Genomic DNA, 10,003 nt, shown 5'->3' on the forward strand with positions numbered 1-10,003 from the left:
AAACCTATATGCGCCTCCTCAATGCTCGTCACGACCTCTAAAATATTTACAAAGTTCTTCGAGGCATTCCCCGAAATAGAATATTTACAAATCCTTCGGGGCATTCCCCGGACAAATTTAACTAAAAGGGGCGGCCTCTCACCTCATATAAAAGAAAAGAAAAGAAAAGAAAAATCCTAATAATATTCGCCTACCCGAACATTAACGACCTAAACATACTACTAGCGATAAGAAATAAATAAAAACAACAAAGACATTTGATAAATCCAAATAAAAGATGATGCCTCTGATCAACAAACAAAGAAAAGAGATACGAGAAATAGCATAAATACATATAAAAAATAGATCAAAGTATGATGCTGGCTTACTTGACAATTTGACTAGAAAGTCTCTTTTAGGAAAAATAGCTTCATGCTCAAACAGTAGTTACCAATGCTTGTCTCTTCTTAGTTTGATCCACACGACCCATTTCGAGCAGTCATTTGAGCAAGATTTTCTTTCCGTTAACGAGAATTTAATTACAGCAAACCCGACGATTGAAATCCGACTTTAAAAATGCAACAACAGTAGGAGATTGATCTGCGGACCGCAGAAATAACCTCGAACGACATCAACGAATTGAATCCTCACCGAAAAACCAAATAATCGATGAGATCCGGAATCCGACGAACTCGACGCAATCTCTACTTGAACTAGAAGGTACGCTGAAACTCAAAGAGTAAACCAAAACGGAGGTGATGACGGAAGAATAAAAAAATGGGCTGCGAGAGAGTGACAGGGACAGAGCTGCCTTCTTCCGTTGCTAAGGATTTCCTCAATTTCTGTCGTTCTCCCTTCTGTCCGTTCATACGTCCCTCTCTCTCTGTGTGTATAATGAGTATGTGTGTAGATGTATGTAATTCAAAGTTAAAATTATGTAGATAATGTATCGTGTCACTGTTTCGTTTTCCCCTCTTCTTTATGTTCCCTATTCCTATGTGTGTGTATGTTGCTACTGTGGTTGGGAGATGGAGATGGGTGGGGTGGCTGGCGACTGTGTATTCTGGGTTGATAGAGGTTGGGCGTCTGGAGCTTGGGTGAAAAAGAAGAAGAGGGATTCCAAGATTGTGTTCGACGCTGTTATTCTAGCAGCTCGTGGAGGGGCGATGGGGTCTCCGGCGGCAACTGTCCAAGGGTTCTAAGGTTCTTGTCTTGTGTGTGTTGAAGAAGAAGGAGTGGCTAGGGTTCTTTCATGTTGTCTTCATTAAAAAGAAGATAGAGTCACCTAGGGTTTTGTTTTTAGTTCAAAAAATCTGATAGGTTTGGATGGGTTTTTAGGCGTGGGTCATGGATTACATGGGTTGGGAAGATTTAGGCTTGCTAAAATTGGGCTATCTTCTTGCAAGAATTCAACTTCCACTAAAAATTCTATAAAATTGGGCTAGGAAAAGACTAAAAATTTAATCTACTTCTATAAATATTTATAAGAAGATACAAATAAAACTAAAATTAAAGTTGAGATTATTATAATAAACTATTATATTTAAAATAGAACTAAAAATTAAAGTTGAAACTATTTTTTGGTATTTTCAAAGATTATATTAAAATAAAATAGGTTCAAAGTAACATATCCTTCTAAAAATATCTAATACGTGAATTAAATAGAGAAATATGGAACTATTTTTGTATTTTTTAATTTTGTGATAAAAATAATGTAAAGAGTCAAAGTTAGTTGAAATAACTATTTTAGATCTAAATTAAGTATTTAAATGCTAAAATATGAACAATCTTGGGGAGGGTCAAAAATCACATGTCTACACCGGGCAGTGCTTACACCCAAGTTTGCATAATCAGATAGAGATGAGTGCAGTGTGGAAGGGCCAGCCCTTATGTATCCAAGTTTAGAGGGAGCTCGTGGGTCCCAAGGAAAGGCTCACACAAGAGGGGTAGAACCTAAGTCTAAGAGTATAGTGGAAGTGAGGGAGCAGAAATTTTGTTTGAAAACTGGGTTGAGAATAGTAAGGTAAAGGGTAATTTGAAAACGGTAATAGTAAAGCTAACACTACACAGAATCAGCATTTTTTTATACAAAGGGGTCAGGGGTTTGGGAATACATTGCAAGAAGCATATGACCCAAAGAGGGGTCAGGTTTGGACATGCACAACAATAGCTGGTGCTAGCATGCCCATAAACCAGCTAGAGAACACAACACATAGAGGGGATATGAAGCATATGACCTCAGGGAGGGTCAGGTTTGGGTCATGCCCAGCAATGTCTAATGCTGACATGCCCTCAAACCAACCAAAGAATACAAACACATAAGGGATATGGGGGATGTGATTCATAAGTCATAATAAGTGACTGACAGAGCTCATACATAAGAAAAAATACATTAATTCAAAGGAGGAAGGGGCAGGATACAACATGCTTGGTAATGTAACTTGATTAAACACAAGCAGGAAACAGGCAAGAGTGAAGGAAATAGTAAAGAAATATGTTATTGTTGATGCTAGAAGATTAATTAAAACATACCAGTAAAGAGGCAAATGCAGAAAGAAAAGTAAGCAAATTTCCACAGCCTAGCCTTGGCTTTCAGCCGGCTAAACAAGGCAGCAACACAAGTAGTAACAGAGAAAAGAGAGAGAGCTTTGAGTGAAGTGTGTGTTCTGAATTCAAGTGGTTCGTATCTGTTCGAACGAAGAGAAAGTGCAGGGTATTTATAGCTTCTGAAAACGAGTGAGAAGTAAGATAACAAGTAAATTTTTAATATAAATATAGAAACAATCAACAGTCGGAATCAATTACACGAGTGACTCCCTTTAATTAAGAAGTCACTGTTTAACGGGTAATAACAGATTCAAATAAGGAAAGAAATCAGTTTAGAGACAGACTGATTATTGCCATAGAAGGAGTAGTAAAAACATTAAGTAAGCAATCGAGTCTAAGTACAGAAATATGCTTATTCTGGAAATAGATTCAACAAGGTAAATGTTACAGTAAAGGGAAAAGAATCAATCAATTTTGAACGGACGAGTGAAATCAGGGTTCATAAAAGGGAAACTTTAAAAATCAGTCACAAGACCAAGATCAATCAAAGAAGAGGCTTCAGCATATAAATAAAGTGAACAGGGTCATCAGACATGCGAGGCCAAACATATTAGCAAAAGAGATAATCACAAACATGCAGTAGTGGCAAAAATAAGCTAGGGTTCAGTAGTAAAGCAAACATTCGAAGCATAGTAATCAAGTAGGTCAAGTCACATTGAATCAACAGGGAAGAAAATAGATTATCAGAAACATGCAAAGGTTTCACAGTAGTTGGTGAGGAAACCCTTTGAGAGGTTAGGATTTTCGATAAAAGTTGAGTTAGAAAGATAGTAAAAATCAGATAAGTCACATAGAGAAAAGAGAGTCTGAAACAAGAACTTTTAATCGAGTCGAGTGTTTAGACAACACTTTCAGACCCTAAAGACCGTTTTCAACAACAAACGAGTTCAAAAGATGGTGAACAGATGAGTCAAGCAAGAACTTAAACAAACATGTACACATTTAACAAACAGCTTCAAAACTCGATTGAGGCCCAAAAGAAATTAAGGTCTTAAACATGCTAATTCAGATAGAAGAACAGTATGAGCAAAACATAGCAAGATCAGAAATACGTTAAAATCAGGTAAAAGATATTTTAAATAACTTAAAAGAAAAACCCTAATCGGAAAAGAGTCATTTTGAAAGCAAAGTTAAAGAACCTTCGAGAAAAACGCTTAAAAATTCATGGTAAGCACAGATCTAAGGTAGATCTGAAAGAAATCGAAAGATCTTAGAGATTAGGGTTTTAAAAAACCCAAACAAAACGAGAATGATCTCGAAAGTTAACGATCTAACCAGAAAAGGTCAAGGACCCGCCTCGAAAGGCCATGAATGGCCGGAAAAGGTCGTGGATGGTCGGAGAAAGGCCATGAATACCAGTCGAGCAAGGACTGGACCAAACTCTTTCGAAGTCTGGTCGTGAGACCATAGAACCAAACATATAGAAGCCATGAAAGGATGGTACAAGCCTCAAATGACCACGGAAGGCCATGGATCAGGTAGGTGTTAGGGTGGATTAGGGTGTAGCTTAATGGCGGCGGCTAGGGTTTGTAGGAGTTTCAGAGAGAGTTAAGAGAGAAGAGGGATTCAGAGGCGGCGGTTGGTGAGAAATGAGGTATTTGAAGGGGTCGTTTGGGTTAAAAAAGGAAAAGGGTAATGGGAGCCGTTGATCTAAACGATCAACGACTGGGATTAAAGGGGTTAGGTGGGGAGTTCGGGTTGGGTCATTTAAACGGGTAAAGGGTCGGATTTAAAAGAAATTGGGCCAGGGAAAATTGGGTTCAAATTGGGGCCAATTTGGGCTATAATTGAAATGAAATCTGGCTATATTCTAAATAGCCATTTTCCCTATTTATTTTATAAAAATAGAAAATTAATTTCTAGAAATAAATTAAAAGTACTAAACGATTTATGAAATATAATTATCAATTTAAAAAATACTGTACTTAGTTTTCATGAACATAAATGCAATTAAATCCTAAAGGAGGCTAATATTGCAATTATACAATTTAGCCTCTAAAAATACTAAATAATTTTGTAAAAATATACAAAAGATTTCCTTAGCTATATTTTAGCATAACTGTAAAAGTACAATAAATGAATCATCAAAAATGATAATTTTGGAAATAGTTATTGGATTTTTATGGATAAAATAGGGAAATAAATTGATTTAAAAATCTTTAAAAATTAAGGAAAAAATACTAAAATATTTGGACATACTTATATATGCATACATATACTATTTTGAAGGTATTTGTATATGAAAAATATATAGGAAAAAATTGGGTATCAACAACTTCAAATAATGGTCTGAACAAAAAAATACATCTGTTTCGAAAGTAGATAAACAGAAAAGAAATAGGATAGAAGGGGACGTCAGGGCCTGCGGACGCCTGCATGACTACCTTGGGTCTCCAATGGACTGAAGGCAGCTACCCGACTCTACTCATAAGGTTCGACACCGAGATCTGCACAGAAAGTGCTGAATACAGTATCAGTACAATCGACTCCATGTACTAGTAAGTGTCGAGCCTAACCTCGGTGAAGTAGTGACGAGGCTAGGACACGACAACCAACATAAACCTGTGCAGATAAACGATATACCAACAAAATGACAATAATAGAAGCTAAACAAAAATTAACGGGAAGGGAAAACATGTTATGGGGGTACCAGAATAAGGAATCATAGTAGTAACGAAAATTAAATAATTAATGCACTTGAACCGATAACAACAATTAATCACAACAAACAGAAAATGCATTGCATCACCCTTCGTGCTTTATCACTCTTCTTCACTATATGAATAATAGAAATGTGCACGACATCTCCCTTCGTGCTTTATCTCTCTTCCTCACCATATGCATCACTATAAATGTAAATGTGCACGGCATCACCCTTCGTGTTTTATCACTCTTCCTCACCATATGCATAAGTATGAATGTGCACGACATCACCCTTCGTGCTTTATCACTCTTTCCTCACCTAAATAATAAAAACAATAACATCCCGGCAAGGGAATCAGTTATAACCAATCTCGTTTCAACAGTTAAATTCACAATATAAGTCTCAACTTGAGTCAACACTCAACAATTACCCAACGACAAGAAAATATAACCAAACTTGTTCAACATGAAGAGTAACCAGCTTAAGCATGAACAATACGTGATAAAAGGCACAATGGTTACAAGTATAAGGCTCATTTGCATACTATGACCCAACGACAACGTATAGATACTTGTCATCACAACTATACGTCGTACTCAACAATTAAACACGTAGCAAGTAAGATAATAACACATATTCCCTCAAGCTAAGGTTAGACCAAACACTTACCTCGATTCCACAGCCAAAAATCAAGCCTCAACTACCGCTTTTCCTTTGATTTCCACTTCCAAACTGCCAGAATCTATGCATAATTAACTAATTAACATCAATTAATGCTAAATAAACCAATTCTAATGCATGAGTATAGATTTCCCAATATTTTTCCCAAAAAGTCAAAAATCGATTCCGGGCCCAGTTGGTCAAAACTCGAAGTTCGGACTAAAACCCGATTACACATTCACTCACGAACCCAAATATGTAATTGCTTTTGAAATCCGACCTCAATTTTAGGTCCAAATCCCCAAATTTCGAAATTCCTAATTTCTACCCAAAACACCCAATTTCCCATGAAAAACACTAGATTTTACGATGAAATCATGAAAAAAGATGAAATAGATTGAAGAAAATGGGTTAGAAATCGTTTACCTATGATTTGGAGAAGTTTGGGTCTTCGAAAAATCGCCTAGGGAGGTTTAGGGTTTGAAATTTTGATAAATGAGTTCAAAATCCCGTCTATGCCCCAACTTAGCAGGCGCAGATGTTGCAATTGCGACCTGAGCTTCGCAATTGTGAAGCTCGCAAATGCGATGGTCCATCGCAAATGCGAGAACCATCACACCACTGCTGCCTTCGCAATTGCGAACACCAACCTCTGCAATTGCGACATAAAGATCGCAAATGCATTCACCCCTCTCCCTTCCCAGACTCTCTTCGCAATTGCGAAGTAATATTCGCATTTGCGAACTAAGCCGGCCCAGGCCTTCTTCGCATTTGCGATAAGTGCCTCGCAATTGCCATCATTATTTTCCTCGCAATTGCGAACTCTGGTCTCGCAATTGCGAGATCAGAGGCCAATACCAGAACTGTAGCACCTGCAATTTTTTTTCCAAGTCCAAAATACTCCGTAGCCTATCCAAAATTCACCCGAGCCCTCAGAGCTCCAAACCAACTATGCGCACGAGTCTAAAAATATTATACGAACTTGTTCGTGCGATCAAATCGCCAAAATAATATCTTAAACAACGAATTTAATGCCAAAACTCATGAAATTTTCAAGAGAGTTCAAACTTCCTATTTTCTCAACCAAAGGTCCGAATCGCGTCAAATTACTTCCATTTCACACTAAATTTTACAGATATGGTTAAATATTATAAGGGACCTGTACTGCGCTGCGAAACCAAAATACGGGCCCGATACCATCAAGTTCAAACATTATTCAATTTCTAAGACTCCTTATATTTTCCATCAAATAATTTTCTTCAAAAATTCATTTCTCGGGCTAGGAACTTTAGAATTCGATTCCAGCATACGCTCAAGTCCCATATTTTACTACGGACCTTCCGGGACCATTTACCCAAAACCTTGACCAAAGTCTATTTTAAAGGTAAATTTCCATATTTTTCTTAAATTTCACATAAAAACTTTCGGGAAAACGTGCCAGGATTGCGCATGCAAATCGAGAAGGAAGAAAATGAGGTTTTTAAGGCCTCGAAACCTGGATTTGGATTCTAAAATACAAGATGACCCGCTGGGTCATCACACATTTAGAGAAGGATAATGCGACTTATAAATTGCATTCTCTAAATGCAAACTTATAAATCGCATTTGGTATAAATTGCTTTTATTAACGCAACTTATAAATTTCACGAAAACGATACCATTTGAGAAAGCGATTGAAGCTCCAAAATATTACATTCAGAATAAACATGAATGTCCACCATTTGTTCTAGTCTTAACTAATGTTTACTCAAAACTTACTTCAAAATTTCTGTAATGTAATAATTACAGATGATAAAACCTCCTTAGCAAAATATAATGGAAAAACATAAGCCACCATAGAAGTATCCAAAGCTATAAGAGTGAAGATTGCTCAACATGAAACCCCACATCTAATCCAAATAATTTAGGAGGATTAACTAATTAAATATCCCTGCATTTCCTCTTTGCATAATAGTGCTAGTGTTTCAGATCAATAGTATCCCTTAAGTATAAATAGCATGGGCCGGCCAGTTTTTAACTAGTAATTGAAAAATTGCAAGTGTTTATAAAGTTATTGAAAAATAGTCATTATTTAATACAAAAAGAAGGGCAAAATACCCTTAGCTGAAACAAGGAAAAATTCTAGCATAATATGTTGGATTATGAAATTTCTTCATATGAATTTTCAGCATATTATATTAAAAATTTAGCACATTATAAATTCTAGCATATTACGATGGAATTTCATATGTAAAAAAATCGAACTTCAGTATATTATGCTGGAATATATTTGGATTTTAACTAAGTGTATTTTTGTCCATATTTTATTTTCACATGAAAAAGTAGTTAAATTTTGGATAATTGTAAAACTATGACTAATTTTTAAATAGCAGCTATAAATCAGGCTAATTCTGAAATTTTCCCCTCCCTTACAGAGTAACAATGGATGAGATTGGTTAAGAGGATCCATCAAAACTGGGCTTTGATATGATTTCCAATTTTGTTAGCCTATAAGATCTACTTGGTGTATCAAAAAGAGGCTGGTCTAAAAGCCCATTGACCAAGGAAATTAGCTTACACTTTAATTCGCAAAAGAATAGAAATAACCGGATTTATAACTGTTAATTGAAAATTAATCATAATTTTAAAAGTAATTAGAATTTAGTCACCTTATTTTATTTAAAAATAAAATATGAACAAAAACATCATAAAAATTAGAAAAATTCAAGTATAATATGCTGGAGTTCAAATTGTTTACATATGAGATTCCAGCATAATGTGCACAGGTAGGGGTGGGCATATATCGGGTAAAACCGATAACCCGAACCGTTAATTCTTTATTGGGTTATCGATATTGGGTTATTGGGTTAACGGTTCGGTAACGGGTTAAATTTTTTTTTATTGGGTTATCGGTTCGGGCTCGGTTTGCATTTTTGTTATTGGGTAAAAACCGATAACCCAATAAGAATGATGTAATTTACTAATTTACCCTTAAGTATATACTAGGGTTATTTATTTTCCTAATTCCCTCTTCACTCTTCAGCCTTCAGTCGTTTGTCTCTCAGTTCTTATTCTAGTTTCCGTCGCAGCCCCCAAGAGTCAAGACGCAAGACTCACCACCAGTTCTCCGCCAGACATCAGTAGATACTGCACAGAAGTGGGAGCGTGCTTTTGTTAAGAAACAACAAAAGTTGGCAGTTTACGCGTTCTGGCAGTTTGATTTCTTTGTTTTATTTATTGCAAAATTTTTTAGTTGTTTTATCTTATCGGGTAAACTGATAACCGAACCGATAACGATATATAACCGATTAACCGATAATCGATAACCAATATCTTATCGGTTTGGTTATCGGGTTATGATATTTGTAAACCGATAACCGATAGGCAAAACCGATAATGTTCAAAACCGAACCGAACCGACCGATGCCCACCCCTATGCATAGGAGCTCCATAATATGCTGGAGTTCTAACATGATATGCTGGAAGTTTATGCATAGAAGCTCCATAATCCAGTATATTATGCTGGAACTTTTGCTTTTCCATTTATTTGTTGTCTCTCACATTGCTGATATTATTTTTCGGGTTTGTGTTGTTACAGATCCAGTGTCTATGAGCTGAGGGTCTCCCGGAAACAGCCTCTTTACCCCTCCGGAATAGGAGTAAGGTCTGCGTATATTCTACCCTCCCCAGACCCCACTGATGGTATTTTACTGGGTCATTGTTGTTGTTGTTGTTGTTGTTGTTGTTGTTGTTGTTGTTGTTGTTCTGTATTTCAACTAAGATATTTTTCTCCATATTTTATCTCCATATAAAATAGTGGCTATTTTTCAATGACTTTGCAAATACTGGATACTTTTTAATTATGAGTCCAAAAATTGGCAAGCCCATCCTATTTTTACTTTTAACTCTCATGATTAACGAGGAGAAATTCAAAAATAGCCAGATTTACAACTGGTCGTTCAAAAATAGCCCAGTTTCAAAAGTAATCGAAATTTAGCCACTTTTTATGTAAAGATAAATCTGAGCGAAAACACTGTTCAAAACTCGAAAAATTCGCGAGTATATTATGTTGGAGTTCCAGCATAACTATACTTGAACTCCAGCATATTATACCGGAGTTCCAGGAGAAGTATG

The sequence above is a fragment of the Nicotiana tabacum genome, chromosome 9, assembly GCF_000715075.1.
Source record: "Nicotiana tabacum cultivar K326 chromosome 9, ASM71507v2, whole genome shotgun sequence".
Lineage (NCBI taxonomy): Eukaryota > Viridiplantae > Streptophyta > Magnoliopsida > Solanales > Solanaceae > Nicotiana > Nicotiana tabacum.